The sequence below is a fragment of the Ursus americanus genome, chromosome X (genome assembly GCF_024610735.1).
Source record: "Ursus americanus isolate L20-20 chromosome X, mUrsAme1.1.p, whole genome shotgun sequence".
Lineage (NCBI taxonomy): Eukaryota > Metazoa > Chordata > Mammalia > Carnivora > Ursidae > Ursus > Ursus americanus.
The window spans coordinates 93,922,497-93,944,775 of record NC_142164.1 but is presented as its reverse complement, the minus strand read 5'-3'; the positions used below and the strand labels follow the sequence as shown (position 1 = coordinate 93,944,775).

At 36.3% G+C, this 22,279-nt stretch overlaps 1 pseudogene; it reads left to right on the top strand.

The window, feature by feature from the left end:
• Window positions 1-2,452: 2,452 nt before the first annotated feature.
• The window catches only part of LOC148106984 (protein FAM47E pseudogene), a 31,006-nt pseudogene continuing 11,179 nt past the window's right edge, over window positions 2,453-22,279 (top strand).

Genomic DNA, 22,279 nt, shown 5'->3' with positions numbered 1-22,279 from the left:
TGAATGGATAAAAAAGAAGGGGTATACATACACACACACTCACACACACTGGAATATTACTCAGACATCAAAAATAATGAAATCTTGCCATTTGCAAGAATGTGGATGGAACTAGAGGGTATTATGTTAAGCGAAATAAGTCAGTTAAAGAAAAACAAGTATATCATTTCACCCATATGTCTCCCATGTGTACTGCATGCATTCTGCTCTTGTGTTCTGGCTGCTCTATCCTTTACGGCAGTTGTCTTCAGAGGCTCTCCTTGCCTGCAGTGGGCAGTGTTTGGTCCTTAGCATGAACGTGGTGAGTTTTAACTATCTGTGCTCTGGTGTGCTTGTGAAATGAGACCTGATACTACTTTCATGAGAACTGAGGCCCTGTAGAACTCTGTTTGGGAGACATGGTGTGATCAGGGAGTTGTGTTGGTCTTCTAGGGGAGAGGCCTACTGTGCTGAGACCAATACAAGCTAGTCTGAGAGAGGCAGTCCCGACAGAGCACAAGGGTGGTGCTTGGTGTAAGCAAGTTAAACAGCCAGTGTGGGCACTGCGCTGCTTCCCACAGGTGGCTTTGTGTTTGTGCTGAGGGGAAGGAGGAGGGAAATGGTGCCAGCCAGCTCCTTTGTTCAAAGACATGCATCTCCATGAATGATGCCTCTCACAGACACTCTTTGAGAAGAGAGAATAATCTCCCCACTATGTGCCCTAGGCATTTTTCAGATCACTGTTTCCATGCTGCCTCCCTTCCGTTTTTTGCCTGTCTTTTCTCCAGGAGCAGTACAGTGCCCTCGGGGCTCTATACCAGACAAACCTCCTGACCTAAAAACCCCAGGCTTTAGAGACGTGGTGTGGGCAGGGACTTGTCCTGGTGGTCTGGGGTATAAGCCCATCATGCTGGGACTGAGGCAAGCTTGACTGAGAAGGGCAGTCCTGCGAGAGCACGGGGTTGTGGAGCTTGGCATAAGTAAATTAGGCAGCCAGTGATGTTGCCGCACTGTTTCCAGTGTGTGGCTCTGTTTCTGCTGAGGGGCGATGAAAGGAAATGGCACCAGCCAGCTCCTTTGTTCATGGAGGAGCACCTCCGTAAATGCTGCCTCTCAGGATGTGCTCTAAAAAGGCGAATAATCCCCTTTTGTGCCCCAGATGTTCTTCAAATCACTGTGTCCATGCTGTCTGCCCCCAGGTATTTGCCTGCCTTCTCCCCAGGAGCAGCACCATGCCCTCTGATCTCTATCCCAGCCAAACTCACTGACTTTAAGTACTACTGGTTATAAGAACTCACGAAATTCAGCCCCTCTCGATTTCCAAGCCACTGGCTTTGGGGAAACATTCTCCTTGTATGTTCCCCCACGTGCTTCTTTCTGTCTCACACTTCTCCATGACCCTGGCTCCCTTCCTTCCATAGTACTCATGATCCCTTTCTCCTCTACCCCGGTGTCTACACTTCCTACCTTCTTGGATTCAGTCCATCTTCTCCCTTTAGCTGTGGAGTTTGTTCTGTCTGCCTTGAGGTCAGTTTCTGGGGTCTTTTAAACTTTTTTAAGTTTAAAGGACCTAAAGAGCCCTCCCCCCCAAAAAAAAAACTTTGTAAAAAAAGAATGGAGTTGGAGGACTAATGCAGCCCAATTTCAAGACTTATAAAACTAATCAACACAGCATGAAAGTGGTATAAAGACAGAAAATATCAATAGATCAGAAAAGAATGTTGAGATAATGTATGGCCAGAAATATGACAACTGGTTTTCTACCACGGTATAAAAATAATTCAGTGGGAAAAAAAAGCTCATGTTTTCAAAAACTAGTTCTGGAATTACTGGATATTCATAGGCAAAAAAATTAAAAACTTTGATCTAAATATTGCACTGTTTAAAAAAATTAATTAAAAAATGACAGATCTAAATGAAAAAAAAAACTTTTGTGACCTTTGGAAAGGCAAGTATTTCTCAGATGAAACACAAAAATTACAAGCCACAAAAGAAAAAATTAATAAAGTAGACTTTGTCAAATTTTAAAACTTGTGATCTTTAAAAGACAATGTTGAGACAATGAAAAAACAAGCCATAAATGGAGAGGGGGGAAAATGCAAATCATTTATCTGATAAGGACTTACATCCAGAATACACAAAGAACTCTCAAAATTCAACAAGATACCAAGCAACACAATTTTAAAATGTGCAAAAAATTTGGACAGACACTTCACCGTAAGAGAGATATAAATGGCAAATAAGCACACTAACAGATGTGCAACAACAGTACTCATTACAGAAATGAAAATTAAAAACTATGAGATATCACTACCTATCAGAATAGCCAAAATTAACATGACTAACCATGCCAAGTGTTGGGGAGTATGTGAAGGCAGTGCAATTCTTATACACTACTAGAAGGAATGTTAAATAGTACAACCACTTTGAGAAAGCTGGTGGTTTCTTAAAATGTTAAATAAACACCCTGGGTATGAACTGCAAGCCCTGGTACAAAGAAAGGTTACCTTCCAAGTATTTGGCAAAGCACAATAACAAACTTTTGAAGTTCTGGACAGCTGATGATGAATATTTGTGAAAGAGAGGCTGGACGACTCCAGGAGGGGGTATCCACTTTGTGAAGATCTGATCATTCGCAGCCCTAAGGAGGGCTTTCTCCCCATGAATGCTAACAGAGATCCCCAATCTGCCCCCACAAAGTCAGAAAAAACTAAGAGCAGACCTATTTTCCATGCTCTCACCAGCCCAGTTAGCACAGAGGGCATTCATAGAAGACATTGAAGCCCATGTGACTGAGCATCCCTTGGCTCTCTACCCAAGTCTGGAGAACGACCTACCTGCAGACCTCTTATAAAGGTGCTAAAAGTGCTCAATCCTAACAGGAAGCTAGAGGACACATGGGATCATTGTCAGAACAGTGAAAAAAGAATGAAGACCCCCCATAAAGCTTTGTGAGAAACGTCCTGCCAAAGTCAACCTGGAACTTCCCAAGAAGACTCCTGTGTCACATACAGATGAATTGCCTCATAAGGAAAAGAGGTCACGCACAAAGGCTTTGCTCAAAAATCATCCTCTTTGTAGAAAAACACCCAGAGGAGTTCGTAAATTCTGCAAATGGGTTACTACTTTTGGAGACTTGGGTACTGATGGAAAGTCCATCATGAAATAGTTTGATGTTGGCTATGAGTGCAAACCAACCGATGACATGGATGCGTGAAGAAAGTAAACCAGTTTCCGTCGGCGCTGAAGTAAGAATGGGGCTAAGTAAAATGGAGGAAATAAAATTCTCCTTACGGGAACAAAACTGGGAGAGGAAACTCCAAACGCCACAGAATCCTTATAAACCCAACTGGGTGAAGATGAGGTATGAAGCATGGTACCTGAAGCCCAAGTTGTAGAAAAAGCTAATAAATGATGAACCTTTAATTGACCCCAAAATCTTATTTAAAGCTCAAGAGGGGAGTTTTGGAACAGGATATTATTCCTGAACAGGATATTCTTGACGGTCTTTATGGAACAACTGCCTTTAAAGATTTCATTCTAAGCAAGGGCTACAGGATGCCAGGCTTCCTTAAGAATTGTTCACCAGGAAGGGATGGAAGGAAATATGATTCTAAGACTCCTATACACCAAGTAATAAAAATCAACTCAAATGTAGAAGATGCACAGGAAGATAAACATTTCTCTTTTTACTACTTATTTGGCAATTTCTCTCTTTCATTTTAACATCAATCAGAATGATTGATGAGTGTCCCACAGTGTTTTTACAACTTTGATTCCACAATATCTGTCAGTTTAATACCTAATGCTTATAAACACTCCTCAGTGACTTTATGCTTAGTTCATCAATATTTTACATTTTACTAACTATAAATCAATATTCACATATACTCTTCTCACATTTTTGTAGCATTATGAATATTATATTGTTATATTGATTATTTGTAAAAATTAAGCCATAATTAAAAGCAGAATTACTCTTAAAAACAGAAAAGATCTAGTTATATCACCTGTAATATGGGAGGAATCTTAAAATAATTGTACTAAGTAAAAGGAGACTTGTATAGCTCCACTTGTATTAAAACTGTAACAAAATAATTATGACAAGTATTTTGTTAACCAAAAATTGAAATCTTTTTAAATATATATATATATATTTTTAAGATTTTATTTATTTGAGAAAGAGAGAGAGCATAAGCAGGAGGAGCTGCAGAGAGGGAGAAACAGGCTTCCCACGGAGCAGGGAGCCCAACGAGGGGCTCGATCCCAGGACCCTGGGATCATGACCTGAGCTGAAAGCAGATGCTTAACCGACTGAGCCACCGAGGACCCCCCAGAATTGAAGTCTATAATCAAAAGAATGTTAGGTCTCTTTAACAATGAAATTATTATCTCCCCTTTTAAGATTCCATCAAGCCCCCAAAACCAGTTTGAGAACTACTTACCTAAATTACAGGTAAAACTTGAGTTAAACTATTTTATCTCCTGATTAAATTTTTTTAAAATTTCACAATATGCATAAAAATTCACCACCAAGGAGTATTTCCATATCATATAACACAGGTGCGAAATAGCAGGGATCTTCAAGTCCCTGGCAAATCTAGTACGCACAGTAGATCTGTGTGAGCAAAACTACACAGCAACATAAAAAATTCTCGTATATCTATTCAAGTGAAATTAATCTTTGCATTTCCTGAATAGCAATTTAAAATAAGAAATCAAGCAACTTCTTTGCTTTTTGAAAATAACAGCTAAAACTGTCTGGGACAGGAAAATTTGTAGCTAGAAAGATTTGTAGTGCAGATCTAGAGGGCGCTTCTGTTTCCATTAAGGAAGGAATTCATTTGTAAATGGAAGTATATGTATATATTTCATCCTAATAGGATGGGATAAATATCTGTTTATGTGCAAATTTCCTATTTCAAATAAAGTTTGTCTGTGAGCATCTCATACCGGAGAAAGTAAGTCTTTTCTATGGATTTTTGTAAGCGAAGGCCTAGAATTTCTCACCATAACCTTAGGTCCATGTCACCACTGTACGTTACTTCTGCGATGGTTTCCAAACTAGTCTCTCTTCTCCTTATTTTTCTAAAATATAACTCTAGTCTACTTCACTGCTTGTTAATTCTCCAGGTTCACCTAAATTTACTTATACACATAAACACGCCTCCCACTTACACACAGCCACTCAAACATGCTCCTGCGTTCCAGATCCAATCAATATATCCTTTCATACCTCTACTGACCTTCCCTATTGATAGGACTTCACTCAGTCCACTGTGATCCCACTTCAATGGTCTCTCCTTTAAGGCCAATTTTATGATCGCTTTTTAAAAATACCTTTTGTTTTTAGACAAGGACTCTCCTTTTCTAACTACCTTCTACTAAAGAACTCACTCTAGTATCCTAGAGAAATAAGTCACCAATGACTTCAAAATCTGGGAAATCCCTGTACTTATTTATTCAGACATCAAAGAAGCCATTATTATGCCTTCTGGCCTCAAGTTATCTGGATTCTGTGGCTGTCTCTTCAAGCCTTGGGCATCATGCTGCAGTGTTCACCCTTACACATTTGTTGTTCAGGTCCATAAAATCTACTTTCCACATTTTGGTTATGTGCCCTTGCATTTCATTGGACATGTCTCCTCATCTACAAAATGGAAACCATATCATCAAACTCAGATTTGGGTGACAATTAAGGGAGTACTTTACACAAATGTTTAATACCACAAGCATCACAGAACATTACTCAGCATACATCTATGGAAGAGTAGGAGGGAGAGAAGAAGGAAGAAAAGTACTAAAAAGGCACAGAGAAGCCAAGAAAAAAGTAGCTTTAATGGTATTTATCCTGTGCGATAGCCTTCAACTAAATCCCACTCAATCTTATTTGATTAAAATGAAAAGGTATAATTGCAAAGTAAGAGTCACTAGTAAAGCTTCCTTCCTATTGCTTATTGGTGATGGCTACTTCTAGCAAAATAAACATTCTTTGGAGAAATTATGTGGGTTTTTCCACTGCTATAATTACCTGCATTGGTATTAGTTGTCATACAGAAATAAACAGAAGCAATGTTGGACCTATTTGGATTTTAAGCACCAGTGAGACTTCAAAAAATAACCTGACCTCAAATCTGTAGTTTTTAGGAGAGGGAAATCAGGAGAGCCTAATATATATAACTGTGTTAGTATAGCCTCTTAAAGTTTTCAAAGCCCATTCATAATCTTTATTTTTCTTTTTGAGGTTTACAACATACACAAACACAAAAGTGTTATTATCTCCACTTTATTATAACTAAGAAAAGAACTAAAAGAAAATAAATAAAATAAAAGATAACTCGAGTTATCTGAAGTGTGGGATCCAAGTCAAAATCTTCTCATTATGTGTATTATTTCCACTCTGACATGTAGCAATATCATGGACAATGAAACAATCACCTTGAAACCCTGGACTCCAACTAGGATGCAAACTAAGGTAGGGTAAAAACATATACACCAGGGTCTCTAATGAAAAACAAAACAAAACAAAACAAAACATAAAGATACACTTTCATTTTCTGGAGCCACTTGTACCTTGCTCTTCCATCTTGACTGTTAAAGCAACTAGAGCTTTGTCATTTATGTGGGAGGAACGGAGATAAAAATTCCACTCTGGAAAGATAGAAAGCCACAACCCAAATGGAATTTGATTGAATGGCTGGTGATGCTCATGCCATGTTTTCCTGATCTCATCATTTAGACAGAGGTTAAGGATAATGCCCTCTTGTCGATCTATCCTTAGAGTAAATAAGGAACCTTTATTGTGTATAATAAAAAGTATGTCTTAAGAAAACTACTTTTGGATAATTTCTTCAACAGATATTTGCATCATGAAGAAGAAATTGACTGCACATTGAAGAACCGAAAGATAATGAAATAGCCCTTCCTGTTAAATATTTTATAAAATGGGAAACCTATGATTTCTTACTTATCCTTTTACTATTTACTTTTTTGCCCAAGCACACAGCACACAACTTTTTGAATCAAACTGCAAAAAGAGAAAAATTATTGTAACTTATCCTTTCAATGTTTAAAATTTTTTTTTTCTATTTGTAAAAACCCTTGTGAAAACAAGCATTTTTAATTATCAAACAATTCTAGCCAGGTTATGTTCATATTAAAGTTGTTTTAAGTAAGCATTTGCTTAGGTTAGGAAAATAGGTTATACTACACTGTAGCAAATTTTCTGTTAAAATTTCTTTTGATGATATGTATGCCCATGTAAGCCTCTACTTTAAGCCAGCCATACCCCTGAAGTTAATGGTACATTACACAAATATTACAATAACCGGTTATATTACAGTGTCACATAAGGGATAACAAAGCCTTTGGAAAATCTGGCTCTAGGAATATATAGTTTGATAAAGACAAAGGAAATTATTTTTCATCCTGAGACTTTGCATGAAAAAGTATTAAGAGCACAACTTTTGGAGTTAGGCAGAAATGAATTCATATTCCAGCACTGCCGTGTTTTAATCCTGTGGCAAGTTGTTCTGCAGAATGATAGCTCATCTCAAACTTGGAATAACAACACCTATTTCACTTGGATTTTTGAAGATTAAATGAGGTTGCGAATGCTTATAAAAGTCTTGACTATCAATTAAATTTCCCCTTTTGTCATTTGGTAATGAGGGATGTTGTGCTAAACATGAAATATCTCTTTGCTTTAAATTCCCAAAGCATAAAGAGGAAACTTAAGGAAACAGCAGACCAAGCTTGATTAATTTCTCTAATTCTAGTGTTTAGACCCGACGTACATGACCAAAGAACCACAAAAGCAAATTAGAATATTCTACCAATGTGCCTTCCCTACCCATTCAGTCATTAAATAAGACTAGACTCTATAGAAAATTTTGAGAAATGAAATTGTTCCCCAGCACCATAGAGAAGTATGCTACTTTTCTATGTAAGTTTTGAGCTCAGTAAGAACTGTGTGAAGTGTGCCTTACTGAACATCAGAAGATAAATGATATCAGAAATATGTCCCTTAATATTTAAAAACACATATTTTCAAGCATTGGCCAGAGAATTTAAAACCTTAATCATGATCTTGTGCCACTGTAACTTAAAAACTGACCACTTACTTTTTCATTTTCAAATTCTTTCTGACGGGGGTGAGTATGAAGGAAAATAAGAATACATTGTGAATATCATAAATTATACAATGTTGAGCGATCATTGAATGTCATAAAAATAATTATCCTTAATGGATAATTCCAATCTAAATGTATATGAAAACACATGCACTCTGTAGCCTCAGAGAAGCACAGTTCAACCTGACTTTCAACCTTAAAATACATTCTTAGCCAGAGAAAATAAAGGCTTAGATCATTTAATACAACAAAAATAGGTGGATTTCTGTTAGCTTTCAGTAGCTGGTCTCCATATATTTGTAGCAGTTGAAGAGTTCCTTATGATGACACGTTACCTACATCAAAGGCAGCAGTGACAGGCTTCATTTCTCAAAAAACACTTGGAGAAATAGGGCCAATTCTCGTATTATTAACAAATTTGATAAAGAAGGTCAGAATATTATCATAGGCATCTGGTGAAATGGGGTAGTTTGGGAAGGTAGCAGAGCAACTTCCTCAACACCAAAGGAAAAAATTTTAGTAGATTTATTAAATTCATATTGTGGGCTCTAGCTTGCAAATGGAGTATTGGTTTAGAAAGAGCCATTCTGAGTCCTTAATCTCCAATCTTGTGTCATGTGAGCAGTTGAATGTACATGTAGTTCTAATTATACTAATTATGCCTCATCTACCACATTCTTCCTTGAGTCCAGGGGGAAGTAAATAATATCTAAAAAGCATTCAGAGAAGACATGGAAACAATCAAAGTGTCTCTTGATGGATGAATGGATAAATAAAATGAAAAAAATATGAGATATGTAATATATATATGTTCATCATATGTACATCATGTACATCATATATGATGCATGTACATGATAGATAGACCTGCCATTTGCAATAATATGGATGGACCTTGGAGGAATTAAGATAAGTGAAATAAGTCAGAAGACAGAGAAAGACAAATACTGGATGCTCTGTTATATGTAGAATTGAAAAACACCAAACTCACAGAAACAAGAGAGTAGAATGGTAGTTGCCAGGGACTGGGAGGTTGTGGAAATGGGGAGAAGCTGGTCAAAGGGCTATTATATAAATAAAGTCTAAGGATCTAATGTACAGCATGGTGACTACAGCTAACAATACTGTATTATATATTTGAAAGTTGCTAAGAGAGTAGATCTTACATGTTCTCACCACACACAAAAAATCGTAACTACGGAAGGTAATGGATGTATTAACTAATCTTTTTGTGATAATCATCCCTTAATATATATATGTGTATCAAATCATCACACTGTACACCCTAAACTTACATAACATTATATGTCATTTTATCTCAATAAAGACAAAAAACATTTTAATTAATAAGTAAAAATCACTAGAATCTACTATATGTGGAATATTTGCAATCTTTCCTTCATTTTCTTTTTAAAAAAAGCAAATTTAGCATTATAAACTATGGAAGTTTTCATAATATAGTACAGAATATCAATACCAGTATTTAGGGTATCTGTAGTCAGTGGACTAAAATAACTTTACAAGATCTACTACTTCTTACACAATTATTATTGAGCCTGTAGGAGAAAAAAAAATCTGTAACAGAAACAGACAAATTCTAAGGTTTCTTTTTTTGCTGTTGTTAGACAAGACACATACTCTTAAAATTAAATAGCAATCAGGACAATAACATAAGAAATGTCTAAAGCCTATATGAACGTCTAAAGCCTTTATAAGTTAATTTTTGAAGTCTAGCTCCTGTTTTATAGTAATCTTTGGGATTTATTGATTCCAAAAGCTATTCATATGTTGGAAATGTACTACCTACTAACATTTCTACCGGAAAAAATATAAATGATATTTCAGTGACTACCTAGAAAATAAAAAAAAAATAATAATGTGAAAGGGAAGAGAAAAAGCCCTGCAAACTTAGAAAAGTCTGAAGTGAGGGGTACCTGGATGGCTTAGTCAGTTAAGCATCTGACTCTTGGTTTCAGCTCAGGTCCTGATCTCAGGGTCCTGGGCTCCACGCTCAGCAGGGAGTCGGCTTCCTCTCTCTCTCCCACAGCTCATGCACTCACTCTCTCTTTAAAATAAATACACAAATCTTTCTAAAAATAGAAAAATTTAAAGTGAAAAAATTAACTTGAGTTTTTACATAATAGACTACTTTCTCAAAGTCAGCGTTTTAAATAACTACTACCACATATCGATTGAAACCAATAAGGTAAGTGTATTATTAGTGTCATTTAAAAAAATCACCTAATTTAATACTTATAATATTTGGTACAATTAGTCCTAGTTTTCTGATGAGTAAATCACTATACAAAAGTTCACACAGCTTGGAAAGGGTGGAGTCAGGCTTTCAAATGAGGGCTATTTGACAAAAAACCCCAAGCCTTTCATCACCTCCTAAGAAGGGAATAAAGAATGCTTATTGTATTCATTCTGCATCTATGTATCTTAAATGAAGTAGCAGTACATTGAGAATATAGATCATGAATTATCTCAATTCCCAAGTCTCCTATCATATCATAAAGCTATTATTTATAACTTTTTACCAATTATCAGAATATTATTAAACCTAAAATTAATGTAAAAGGAGGACTTCAATTTACAGATACAGAAGGTCACACAATGCGGGGGTGTGGTTACATCTCAAATTTGCGTATTGACTTTTACTTTTTCAGTGTAACAGTCTATAAAAAAACAGAATGCTGTTTAAAAGATTTTAGTTATAGGCTGTTTTCCAGAAGCAAATGTCTTGGGAATATGTCTCATTTAACTGTCTTTAGCATAATGCATCCCCTATGGCTCATTTTCCTGGTTAATGATCAACATGAGCAATATGTCTTTTTAATGTGAATATGAAACTTGTGTTCTGCAAGATGATGGTGGCAGAAGATAGCAACAAGCTTTTCATTTATTTTTGTTTTTTTTTTTTTTTTAGCAAAGCCATCTTACCAATAATTTACAAAATTTATTATTTAGAATGAGCACCTTATTTATTTACTCCTGGGTAAGAAAAGGAAAAAAATTAATAAAGCTCATAAAATTCCATTATCTAATCAACTGTATTCAATAATGCACTATAATGCACCAAAGATTTACATATAAAGGGGCTTGCAAACAGTTAACCATATGAGTTAAATCAATTAAAATAAATACAGTTGCAACCCCAAAATTGACTACACTGAAATATTTCTAATGTTTCTGAGAATATTCTGCCCACCCTGTTGGGGGAAGAAAAGCCACCACAATGAACAAATGCCATTTTTCTAGAATTTAGCTACAAAACAAACAGTATCCCATATAGCTCACCTTCTTCCAAAGGCAGTCAATCAATATGTATGTTGACTAGTTCTACTCTTACAAAGCTATTTCTATGGCCCACTGTTGATCTGATTATAATAAATCTTATACAAGAAAAATCTTACACATGGGGCGCCTGGGTGGCTCAGTCGTTAAGTGTCTGTCTTCGGCTCAGGGCGTGATCCCGGCAATCTGGGATCGAGCCCCACGTCAGGTTCCTCTGTTGGAAGCCTCCTTCTCCCTCTCCCACTCCCCCTGCTTGTGTTCCCTCTCTCACTGGCTGTCTCTTTGTCAAATAAATAAATAAAATCTTTAAAAAAAAAATCTTACACACTGCTTCTTTTAGACCCTGTCAACAGTTACTCTCCATAAAGACAGATCTTGACGGAATACTGCCCTCTTAGTAGTGTTAAGGAGGAAAGCTGAAATAAACTTAGTAAAGCCTTTCAGTAGTCCTTGAATTACCCTCATTTATATCATTACCTCATCTAGAAAAATGCAACCAAACTTCCAAACTCTCATCAAAGCAAAAATGTAAAAAATTAGTTCTGAAATCCTGCAAGAGGAAATGGAATGGGGCATGGAGGAATAAACGATATTCCCTTACTCTCATACTCAGAAATAGCTCTTAATGTATATATTTAATACAAAGATATTAGAAATTTCTAGCAATATACCACATTAATTTTTTTAAATCTCACTGTAAAAATATATTTCCAATGTCATATATTCTAAAGTGGTATTTTTTCATTTCTTAGACTTCCCTGTGCCTTAATTTGTTTGTTGATTTATAAACATTTGTAGTAAAGTAATTGTGAAAAATTCTCTGTATAAAACAGCTTCTTAGAGTTTCTAATGCCCCTGAGTTTATTAAATGCTATTTAAAATAATGGATTTAGGACGCTTGGGTGGCTCTGTAGGTTAAGCATCTGCCTTTGGCTCAGCTTATGATCCCAGGGTCCTGGGATCAAGCCTTGCATCAGGCTCCTTGCTCAGTGAGGAGCCTGCTTCTCCCTCTGCCTGCTGCTCCCCCTGCTTGTGCGCTCAATCTTTCTCTGACAAATAAATAAAATCTTTAAAATAAAATACTGGATTCAAGAAATAAGTGTGACATTTGTGAAACACAGAGTTTCCTAAAGTTGTCTGACCTCGGAACATTTTTTTTCAAGCAATATGTACTAAACTTTCACAGATCAAGTGGAACATCCTTGAGAAAAAATTCACATAAGAGAGTTTCATCTGTATTTACAATTTCATTTAAGCAAGTGATATAACTTAATATTTTGAAATCAATATATTACATTTATATGTTATAAATAAAAAATTAAAATACTGTTTCTGGAATTTAAATCTTCAGTACATGAACTAAATAATGCAATGGATCAGGCAAAAGGGAAATAAAATCTAGGACATATTTTTAAATGTTGAGCAAAAGGTTAAGTGATTATATGAGAGATAATTAAGAAATGTGGTGATTAAGTCCAACACAATACTAACAGATGTCTTAAAATCAGAGAACATAAACAATCCTCAAAGACACATTAACAAACATCCCTGAGTTGAAAAAAGATCTAAGTTTACAAAATGAAATAGGTCTATGGAATAAAGTACTGAATTAAAAAGATAAAAAAAATAACCTCTACTGAAATATATGCTGATGTAATTTCAGAATCTCAAAAATAAGCCTTTTCAAAAAGATTTCAGAACAGAAAACAACTTACCTACTAAGGAATAAGAAGATGTGCATCATATTGCATGGTGCACTGGGTGTTTATACGCAACTAATGAATCATCGAAATTTACATCGGAAACCGGGGATGTACTCTATGGTGACTAACATAATATAATAAAAAAACATTAAAAAAAAAAAGAATCAGATGTGCATCAAACTCTTTACCAGAAATGCTGGGTACTACGTGTTAATAAAATAATGCTTGATAAAATCTATCTTGTCCTGACTATTCATATCCACTCAGATGATCAATTCTATGAAATAAGACAAATAAGCAAATGCTAAGAAAGTTTTCCCATCATGCAATCATATTTTAAAAATTCTATAAGAAGTGCTTTAACAAAATTACTTTTTAAATGAAGGAATGATGAGAATTTTAAACACTGGTGGTACAAAATGATCTATAAGAAGGAAAGAAACTTTCAAAGAAAAATAAATACATTAGACCCTGAAAATTAAGACTTTTTTTTTTTTAAAGCAGTAGGCAATTAATGTCACGGAGTTATATTTCTCACTCTATAGATCCAATTGCAGACCTTAATTTTGTCATGAATGATATCAGTTAAATTTCTATCTCTTTTATGGTGCTTATAACAATGTCTATGAAAAAGCGGGGTTTTTTAAAAAAGATTTTAAATATAGACAAATTCATTTTGGATTATTCTTTTGCCGTATTTTTCATGACAGAATAAATTATTTTGAATGTGTTTATCTTGTCAAGGGAGTGTTTATCATTTCCCTTGTTAGATATAGATGAATGATGTTTTCTAGCATTACTAGCAAGTACGCCTTAGTCCTCCTTGTAAATAAAGCATGATAACTGCCTCTTTTGCCTCTGGCTCCCCCTCTGTAAACTAGACATAATGTTTATTAATTTTGAAGTTTTTCATGAAATCAAACAAGTGGATTATGCATAAATCAAGATAATCTACAAAACATGATTTTGCATAGTGCCAGGCACAGAATAAGCATTTAGTGTAATACTGCTATTTTATATAGTATAATCATAATCAGAATTAAGCTAGAGTTGATGCACAAAGGGGAAAAAAAAAACTCAGAGATCTAATTATATCTCACAAATATTTTCATTTACTGATTTTAAGAATGTTCTTTAAAGTCTCAATATATTTAGATTTCATAATGTTAAATTGGTAAGGCAGATTTTGAACTAGTTATATTTTAACCCTCTTATTTGGAAGGTTAACCCTCTTATGTGTTAAATTCAAGAGGCAATTCTTCAACCATTTTCTATAAGCAATACCCTAACTACTAGCTAATCGGAATACTTATTTAAAATATAGCAAAGTTGGAGAGAGGGAGGACCCCTCCCCTCTTCTTGTTCTAAGAAAACAACTAGATAACTATCAAAGCATCCTAAATACCCCCAGAAAACCACCTGAAGACTGACAGAACTCCACAGGTAAATGGAGAGAAGAAGCCACATCAAAGAAGGTAGGAAGTGTGTAACCAGTGGTTTAGGGGAGAAAGGGGTATTGCAGAGGGGAGGGAGCTGTGGTCACGGAGAAAGGCGGGGGCGAGGGGGGGAGAGAGAGAATAGCAGAGAATAGCACAAGGGGAATGCACAAAGAGAACACTTCCCCAAAGCCACTGGCTTGAAAAATGAGAAGGGCTGAATTCTGAGTTTTTGCAACCAGTGGGGCTTATAGCCTGGAGTTTTAAAGGTAGTGGGCTTAGCTGTGATACAGCCTGTGGGCACTGCACTGCTCCTGGAAAGAAGGCAGGCAGAAAGCCCAGAGGCAGACAGCATGGAAACAGTGATCTGAGGATTGCCTGATACTCACAGGGAAGATTATTCACTCTTCTCAGCGGGCTTTCCTAAAAGGCAGCATTCATGGAGACACATTTCACCATGTTGGCAGGTGCCATTTTCCTCTCCCACTCCTCAGGACAAACACAGAGCCACCAGAAGGAGGCAGTGCAGTGCTTCACACTGGCTGCCTAACTTGCTTATACCAAGCACCAACTCTGTGCTTTGCTGGGACTGCCTCTCTCAACCAATCTTGCCTCAGTCCCAACACAGTAGGTCTCTCCCTCAGAAGACCATCACAACTCCCTAAACACACCATGTCTCCCAAACAGAGCATTCTGCAGAGCCTCAGTTCTCATGAAAGTAGTATCAGGTCTCATTTCACAAGCACACCAGAGCACACCTAGTTAAAACTCATCACATTTATGCTAAGGACCAAACACTGCCCACTGCAGGTAAGGAGAGCCTCTGAAGACAACTGCCCTAAAGGATAGAGCAGCCAAAACACAAGAGCAGAATGCATGCAGTACACATGGGAGACATACCCTGAAGCGCCAGGCCCTGGACAATACATGACCTCTTCATAAAGCCATTACTTTCGGGAGCAGGAAACATAAATGGCTTTTCTAACACAGAGAAGAAGGCAGAGACTTAGACAAAACTCCAAGACACAGGAATTAATCCCAAATGAAAGAACAAGATGAGGCCACCGCCAGAGATCTAAGCAAAACAGATATATAAGTAACATGCCTTTTGGAGAATTTAAACCAACAATCATTAGGTTACTGGGCTTCAGAAAAGAATAGAAGACTTCAGGGAGACACTTACCACAGAGATGAAAGAATCAGAAGAGAATCAATAAGAGATAAAGAATGCAATAAATGAGATTGGAAACAGGCTTGATGCAATGAACACCAGGCTAGAAGAAGGGGAGGAATAAATGAGTAACCTAGAAGACAAAATAATGGAAAATAATGAAGCTGAACAAAAGAGACAAAGAAAAATTATGCAACACGAGAACAGACTTAGGGAACTCAGTGACTCCATCCAATGTAATAGCATTCATAGTCCAGGAGTCCCAAAAGAGGAAAAGAGAGAAAACGGGGCAGAAACTTTTTTTGAGGAAATAATAGCTGGAAACTTTCCTAATCAGGGGAAGGAAACAGACATCCAGATCCAGGTGGCACAGAGAACTACCATCAAAATCAACAAAAGCAGGCCAACACCAAGACATACTATAATTAAATTTGCAAAATGTAGTCATGAAGAAAGTCTTAAAAGCAACAAGACAAAAGAAGTCCTTAACTTACAAGCGAAGACCCATAAGGTTAGCTGGAGACTTCTCCACAGAAACTCAGCAAGCCAGAAGAAAGTGCCACCAGATGTTCAAAGTGTTGAATGGGAAAAATCTGTAGCCAACAATACTATATTCAGCAAGGCTATTATTCAGAGTAAAAGTTGAGACAGAATTTCTCAGACAAAAATGAAAGGAGTTCATGACCAATAAACCAACATGGGAACACAGAAATATATAACACTGTCAATAAAAAACATAAAGGAACTCATTTATAATAATACAAAAATAGTAAAGGACTTTAACACCCCACTTACAGATCATCTAAAAAGAAAATCAACAAGGAAACTGTGGCTTTGAATGACATACTGGACCACATGAACTTAACACATATATTCAGGACATTCCATCCTAAAACAAGTAGAACACACATCCTTGTCAAGTGCACATGGGACATTCTCCAGAATAGATTGCATATTAGGTCACAAATCAGGCCTCAACAAACACAAAAACATTAAAATCATACCATCATCTTTTCTGACCACAACACTATGAAACTAGAAGTCAACCACAAGAAAAAATTTGGAAAGAACACAAATATGTGGAGGTTAAACAACATGCTACTAAACAATGTATGATTCAACCAGGAAATCAAAGAAGAAATTTTAAAAATACATGGAAACAAATGAAAATAAAAACACAACAGTCCAGGGGCATCTGGGTGGCTCAGTCAGTTAAGTGTCTGCCTTTGGCTCAGGTCATGATCCCGGAGTCCTGGGATCAAGCCCTTCATCAGGCTCCCTGCTCAGAGGGAAAAACAACAGTCCAAAACATTTGTGCACCAAAAGCGGTCCTAAGCAGGAAGTATATACCAATACAGGCCTACCTTAAGAAGCAATAAAAACCTCAAATAAACAACCTACCATTACACCTATTGGAGCTAGAGAAAGGAAAAAAAAAAAGCCTAAAGCTAGCAGAAGGAAGGAAATAATAAAGGTCAGAGCAGAAGTAAATGATATAAAAACTAAAAAACACAATAGAACAGATCAATGAAACCAGGAGCAGGTTCTCTGAATGAATTAATAAAACTGACAAACCCCTAGCCAGACTTATCAAAAGAAAAGAGAAATGACCCAAATAAACAAAATTACAAATAAGAAAGGAGAAATAGCAATCAATGCCACAGAAATGCAAACAATTATAAGAGAATATTATGAAAAATGACATACCAACAAATTGGATAACCTGGAATAGATAAATTCCTAGAAACATTTAAACTACCAAAACTGAAACAGGATGAAATAGAAAGCTTGAACAGACCAATAAGCAGCAAGAAATTTGAATCAGTTATCAAAAAACTCCCAAGAAACAAAAGTCCAGGGCCAGATAGCTTCACAGGCAAATTCTACCAAACATTTAAAGAAGAGTTAATACCTATTCTTCTCAAACTATTCCAAAAAAATATAAAAGGAAGGAAAACTTACAAACCCATTCTATAAGGCCAGCATTACCCTGATAGCAAAACCAGAGAGGGTCTCCATTAAAAAAGACAACTACCGGCCAATATCCCTGATGAACATGGACGCAAAAATTCTCCATAAGATACTAGCAAACCGAATTCAACAATACGTTAATAAAGTCATTCACCATGATCAGGTGGGATTTATCCCTGGGTTGCAAGGGTGGTTCAATATTCACAAATCAATCAATATGATATATAGCACATTTATAAAAGAAAGGATGAAAACTATATGATCGTCTCAATAGATGCAGAAAAAGCACTTGACAAAGTACAACATCCATTCATGATAAAAACCCTCAACAAAGTAGGTTTAGAGGGAACATACCTCAACACAATAAAGCCATCTATGAAAACCCCACAGGTAATATCATCCTCAATGGGGAAAAACTGAGAGCTTTTCCCCTAAGGTCAGAAGCAAGACAGGGATGCCCATTCGCATCACTGTTTTTTTAACATAATACTGCAAGTCCTAGCCTCAGCAATCAGACAACAAAATGAAATAAAAGGCATCCATCAGCAAGGAAGACAAACTTTCACTATTTGCAGATGACATGATACTCTAATATAGAAAACACAAAAGACTCCACCAAAAAACTGCTAGAACTGATATATGAATTCAGTAAAGTCAGTATGAATTCAGGATACAAAATCAACATACAGAAATCTGTTGCATTTCTATATACCAATAATGAAGTGGCAGAAAGAGAATTCAAGGAAGCAATCCCATTTACAATTGTACCAAAAAATAATAAGATACCTAGGAAGAAACCTAACCAAAGAGGTGAGAGACCTGTACTCTGAAAACTACCAAACGCTGATGAAAGAAATTGAAGATGACACAAAGAAATGGAAAGACACTCCATGCTCATGGATTGGAAGAATATTGTTAAAATGTCTATACTATCCAAAGCAATCTACAGATTTAATGCAATCTCTATCAAAATACCACCATCATTTTTCACAGAGCTGTTAACAAACAATCCTAAAAATTTGTATGAAACCACAAAGACCCTGAATAGCCAAAGAAACCTTGAAAAGGAAAAGCTGAGCTAGAAGCATCACAATTCTGGACCTCAAGGTACATTACAAAGCTGTAGTGATCAACAGAGTATGGTACTGACACAACAACAGACACATAAATCCACGAGGCATAATAGAAAACCCACAAATGAACCCACAACTAGAGTCAGCTAATCTTCGACAAACCAGGAAGGAATATCCAATGGGAAAAAGACAGTCTCTTCAACTAACGGTGTTGGGAAAACTGGACAGCAACATGAAGGAGAATGAAACTGGACCACTTTCTTACACCATACACAAAGGAAAATTCAAAATGGACTAAAGACCTAAATGTGAGGCATTGAACCATAAATATTCTAGTGGAGAACATAGGCAGTAACCTCCTTGACATTGGTCATAGCAACTTCTACATAAGTCTCCTGAAGCAAGGGAAACAAAAGTAAAAATAACCTATTGGGACTTCATCAAGATAAAAAGCTTCTGCACAGCAAAGGAAACAATCAACAAAACTAAACAATAACCTATGGAATGGGAGAAGATATTTGCAAATGACCTGTTAAAGGGTTAGTATCCAAAATATATAAAGAACTTATAAAACTCAATACCCCAAAAATGAATAATTCAATTAAAAAATAGGCAGGGGGCGCCTGGGTGGTACAGCGGTTAAGTGTCTGCCTTCGGCTCAGGGCGTGATCCTGGCATTATGGGATCGAGCCCCACATCAGGTTCCTCCGCTATGAGCCTGCTTCTTCCTCTCCCACTCCCCCTGCTTGTGTTCCCTCTCTCGCTGGCTGTCTCTCTGTGTCAAATAAATAAATAAAATCTTAAAAAAAAATAGGCAGAAGACATGAACAGTCATTTTTCCAAAGAAGACATGCAGATGGCAAATAGACACTTGAAAAGATGCTCAACATCACTGATCATCAGAGACATACAAATCAAAACTTCACCTTCCACAAGTAAGAATGGTGGTGAGAATGCAAACTGTTGCAGCCACTGTAGAAAACAGTATGGAGGTTCCACAGAAAGTTAAAAACAGAGCTACCCTATGATCTACTAGGGTACTAGGTATTTTCATTACTAGGTATTTACCCAAAAAACACAAAAATACCATTTCAAAGGGATACATGCACCCCAGTGTTTACAGCAGCATTAATAGCAGCATTATCTACAATAGCCAGACCATGGAAACCCAAGTGTCCTTTGACTAATGAATGGATAAAGAAGATTATATATAATGGAATATTACTTAGTCACAATAAACAATGAAATCTTGCCATTTGCAACAACATGGATGGAGCTAGAGAGTATTATGCTAAGTGAAATATATCATTCACAGAAAGACAAATACCATATGATTTCCCTCATATGTAAAATTTAAGAAACAAATGAGCAGAGTGGAAAAGAGAGAAAGAGAGGTAAACCACGAAAAGAGACTCTTAACTATAGAGAACAAACTGATGTTACCAGAGGGAAGGGGGGGTGGATTAAATAGGTGACCAGGATTAAGGAGTGTACTTGTAACAAGCAGCAGGTGTTGTATGGAAGCATTGAATCATTATATTGTACACCTGAAACTAATATTATGCTATATGTTAACTAGAATTTAAATTAAAACTAAAAATTTAAAAATAAAATACACTAAAGTTCAATTGGGTATCTTCAAAATTTTTCACATGACTGTTGATTAAAAACAAGTTTTTGTACCTTACGGCCACTTCACCTTTTTCTACTTTTCATGAAATAATGTATAAAGGACTCATATCCAGGATACATAAAGTACTCTTAAAAAGTCAACAATAAGAAAACAAACAACCTAGAGAATATATGTATTCACCAAAGAAGATATACAGATGGCAAGTAAGTATATGAAAAGATGCTCATCATTTGTCATTAGGGAAATACAAATAATGCCACTATGAGGTATCACTACACACCTATTAGAAAAGCTAAAATCTAAAAACTGACCATCTCAAATGGTGATGAAGATTTAATGCAACAGGAACTCACATTCATTGCTAGGGGGAATGTAAAATAATACAACTACCTGGAAAACACCTCAGCAATTTCTTACAGAGTAAAACAGTCTCGCTATAGGATCCAACATTCATACTCCCCAGTTAACTGAAAATCTATGTTCACACAAAAACCTATACATAAATGTTTATAGCAGCTTCATTCATAATTGTCCCAAACTGGAAGTAATCAAATTGTCCTTCAACAAATGAATGGATAAACAGATTTGGATTTGGAAACAATGGATACTAATCAGTGATAAAAAGAAACAACTGATTCACACCAGATGGATCTTAAATATTGCTAAGTCAAAGATACCATTTCCAAAAGCGTACATACTGTATGATTCTGTTTATTTAATATTCTGGAAAAAAAACAAATTATAGGGATGGAAAACAAATCAGTATTTGTCAGAGGTTGGGAGGAACTGATTAACTATAAAGGGGACTCAGGAAAATTTTTAGGGTGATGCAACTGTTCTTTATATTACTAGGTGGAAAATACATGAGTCTATGCATTTGTCAAAACGTACAGAACAGTGCATCACAGGGCAAAATTTAATATATGCAATTAAAAAAAAATCATAGTATCCCCAGATGGAATGTGGCGTGTGACAAATAAATCTAACTGTATTATCTATGTCTGATAGAACTGCACTGAAGGGGATGGAGAAAAAGGAGCTGACATAAGTGACTTTGGAAAATGATGTTTTGATTGAGAAATGTAAGACTAAACACAAAAGTAACTGCACATAAACACATCTTAGTTGGTAAATTTGTTTCTCACAGGCATATGGTTTAAAAATATAAAACTATAGGGATGGCTGGGTGGCACAGTCGGTTAAGCGTCTGCCTTCAGCTCAGATCATGATCCCAGGGTCCTGGGATTGAGTCCTGTGTGAGGCTCCTGGTTCAGCGAGGAGCCTTCTTCTCCCTCTGCTTATGTGCTCTCTTTTTCTCTGGCAAATAAATAAATAAACTCTTTAGAAAAAATATGAAACTACATTCAAACTAAGATTGAACAAATAAGTAAATAAATGGAAAATGAAGTGAGTCAGGTTCCTCACTCTTAGTAAAAGAAGTTACAAATAAGCAAAGAGAGAAAGCTAGAATGAACTGTATGATACTGGATTAGAGTCATAGACATCAGTACAAACTCATGTTTAGTATGTATAGAGAAAGAACCCAAAGAAATGATTACAGATACGTGTGTATAGAGCAGTTAGTATGCATGCATATATTTCATAGCTCTGTCTGCCAAGAGACTAGAAACAATGACCCCTAAGCAGCAACAAGCACATCCAATATCCAGACTTTGGTTTCTAAATAGCATTCTCCAAAATAACAAAAAACAAAAACATCCAAGATATCCTTGGAGAAATGACTAATTCCGGGACTGGGGCAATGAAAATACAAGACGAACCTGGAGCATCATGTAGTGCCAAACAACAGGAAGTGCTCAAAAAGCAAAAGAATAAAGGCGGGTCAAAGAATACAGGAGCCAAACTAAAGGAGAACCATATGGC